Here is a 3,577-nt window from a genome sequence, read left to right on the forward strand (position 1 = left end):
CGAAATCTCATTTTTAATATTAGTCCATAAATATTATTATTAAATATTTACTAGTCTAAATTAGTAATATGTGTTAGAACTGTAAATAATATCTAATATAAAATTAGAATTGTAAATCAGGATCTGTCATGTCAAATCATCAAGAACAAAACAAGAATAAACTAGATGCGGAAGCATACCTGAATCCATGAATTCCTTGACGTTTTTCCGAATCTTGGGAATTTAATCTTCCAAATTAGTATACAAGAAATTCAGAGAATATTTGCTCTCTCTTTCCTAAGGATGAGATATTAGAAAAGTTATCTTGTGTGTAATTTGGGGACCATAACCCTCATATATATATAACTTTGACACATTAGCCCTAATTCCTAATTAGTCCATCATTAATTAGAAATTAATTACTAGTATTTAATAATTAAAGTTCAATAAACCTTAACCAATTTTAGATCACTTTTAATTTGGGCTAACCTATCATGATAGTAAATAATAACATGTAATTACACTTATTATATATGTGATGTCCATATTTTCCAACAATATGTTGAATTATAGTTTAGTAATTTTATTGAATTGATAGTTAATTAAGGTACAAAGATTAAATCGTAAAAGTGGTAAAAGTTCATGGAAATTTAATTAGCTAGAGGACCAATTAAGTAATTGGACCTATTATATTTTATAATTAGTGGAAAGTGATGTCAAGTTCCATTAGATTAAGCTAACTGTGATTATTTGTAGCTAATTAAAGTTTAATTAGCTTAATTAGGATTAATTAATTAGTAATTAAAGTATAAAAGGAATAATAAAGATGTCATCTTGGTATTTTCTTTCTTCTCCACCATACAAAACAAAAGAAAACCTTAGAAGCCATTGTTAAGCTTCAAGTTATTCGGTAATTTTCTTAAATCGAGGTGTCCTAAGTATTAAATTGAGTATATTTATAGGTTAATTACCTAAACTAGTAATGACATTTATAAGGTAATTTATTTGGTTTATTGAAGAAAATAGTACAGGGACTAAATTGTGTAGTAATTAAAAACTAAATGAAATTTTATTTGGATTCGAGTAGGAGCTTAAAGTGTAATTTAACAAAGGACCTAGATGCAATTAAACTATGGACAAAACTTGATTGGTGACAAATCATGATCATAGCCACTTGTTTCCACTAACGATAATGATAATTAATAGTGGCCATTTGATATTAATTAATTAATTAGTTTGATTAATTTTATATATATATATATATTAAATAGTGGGAGAGAGGAATTCACCATCATCTTCATGTATTCTTTCTCTCCCAACCGATCAAAAAAGAAAGAAGAAACCAAATACTCCACCAAAGCCGACCATTAAATTCAAAGGTAAACAAGTATTTTTCAAAACAATTTTTATAGAATTCTAAACTAGGAAACTTGATACTACCTACCCATTTGTTAGAATTTTTAATTGTTGAAATTGACTCAAATAGCCATTGTTGAAGTTATATAGAAATTAAGTTTGAAAGCCATGAAATATTAGTTGTTAAATTTAGATTATATGTTATACATGTTGGAATTAAAGTGGGTGGTGTTGGAATAAAGCTTGATTAAATTTAATCTTTGAGGTCATTGTTAAATTATTAGGATTTATTTGTAAGGGATGATAACTATAAGAATTAATGGCATATGATGATAATTTCAAGTTCCTGGAGTATAATTATGAAGTCAGATTTAGATTTGATAGGGCGGACTGTAAAATCGAATATTTTGGATAATAGGGTTGTAAGGGACTAAATTGAAAAGCATGTAAAATAGGTTTAAATTGAATACTTATATGTTTATAAATGGGAATTTAATATATTTTATATACCCCGTTTATTCAATAAGGTTGAAAACAATGTCAAAACTTCGAGGGACAACGGAAAGACAAGAACAAACAATGAATAACGTACGAATCCGGTTTGTGTTAATATAACTTACCCTTAATTATGCATATTCATTGAGTAAATTACCTTACAAATATTTGGTGCCAATGATGAACATATCTTGAGTTATTAATTGAGAAATTGAATGGTAAATAGTGTGTATGTACGAATATTGTGGTGAGAATTATATATGAGTTACGATAGTATGATTGATAATTAATAGATAAGAACTGTATAATTATGCTCGTGATATTATGACATTAATGTTAAAAACGATATATGTAAAAGTGTATGCTTGTAATATGAAATGGAAATGGAAGTGTAACTCATTGAGTTGTTTCCGCATAGCACTAAATATCTCTGGGAAAACGTGTTACTAGCCCTAGAGCATTGGATGTTGTGAGAATGCATTACTAGTTTTAGAGCATTAGTTGTTTGTAAGCGTATAATGCTGTATTTGCCAGTTTTCCGGAGCATTAGGTGTCTGTAAGAATGTATCATTAATTCTGGAGTACTGAGTGTCCGTGAGCATACATCAATAAATTAAATTAGTATCCCCAAAGCATTGGGTGTCTGTGGGAACTAACACTAGCTCCAAAGCCCTAGGGGCCCTTAAGCATATATTGAGATAATGATTCACATATTGGCTCGTGAGTTCAAAATCAGTTAATAAGGTTACAGGTATGGAGAAATTTGTACTTGAATTGGTTAATTTATCGCAAATGCAATAGCATGTCAAACATGCTAATTATGTAATACAAAATTTGGGGTCCATAATGTATGAAAATGAATTGATTTGTACAATACGACATTAAGGCATGTATATCGACATGAAAATGTCATATGTTACACTATTGAAATTGAGATAATTTACATTGTTCCAACAATTTAATGTGACATTTTGTATTTTGATTTGGCAATCGGCTTGAAAAAAATAGAAAAAACAAGCTAGAAAAACAAAAGTATTTGGAGTATAGAAAGTTGATTAAAAAAAACGAAAGTAAACTCCCCTTCAAAGAGCCTTAAGACCCTTATAAAAGACAAAATAGGATGGTGAAACAACAAGAAAGGAAGAAGATAAAAAAAAAAAAGTCCAAAAGCAAAGTAATTGTAGGCGAATTAAATGACACCATTCAAAAGTAAGCAACTGCACCCATTAAAGGTGTCATTTCAATTTCTTTGAAATTACACAAAAGTTGTTATTGAACTCTACCATCGATATTCTAAATGATAGTTATCTTTGCCTTCGCCAGTAAAATTACACTCCATTGCCCCATCACCATAATATAAGAGAATTTTACTTTATAAGGAGCAATTGTTATATCCTAATATTAGAGTACATATGAGTAGTACTCAATACACGTTCCTCACATATTTCATGAGAACATTGCTACGATATCACCAAAAAGACAGTTATCACAACAAATTCATTCTCTTTAATGTTCTCAATTCTAGACTCATGAATTCAAATATAATCATATTCAGGCTATATCCTAATCTGGACCTAAATTGAATTCTTTCAAGAAAGCAATGATGAGATGAGAGGACTCACTCTAAACTCTCCTCTTATTGAATACGAGATACATCAAGCAGAGTGTACTAAAATATAATTTTAACACCTTTAAACCTCCATTTTAACAATTCTTATACTATCTACCGTGTGTACCTCTCCAATTC

At 29.1% G+C, this 3,577-nt stretch overlaps 1 long non-coding RNA gene across 1 annotated transcript; it reads left to right on the forward strand.

Annotated features, from left to right (window-relative positions):
* The first annotated feature begins 1,252 nt into the window (after positions 1–1,252).
* Positions 1,253–2,247, forward strand: LOC105804222 (uncharacterized). The gene is made up of 2 exons (XR_001136798.2): positions 1,253–1,358; positions 1,863–2,247. It is a non-coding gene; the product is annotated as an uncharacterized LOC105804222 (long non-coding RNA).
* Positions 2,248–3,577: the final 1,330 nt, after the last annotated feature.

This window comes from Gossypium raimondii, chromosome 11 (assembly GCF_025698545.1).
Source record: "Gossypium raimondii isolate GPD5lz chromosome 11, ASM2569854v1, whole genome shotgun sequence".
NCBI classification, from domain to species: domain Eukaryota; kingdom Viridiplantae; phylum Streptophyta; class Magnoliopsida; order Malvales; family Malvaceae; genus Gossypium; species Gossypium raimondii.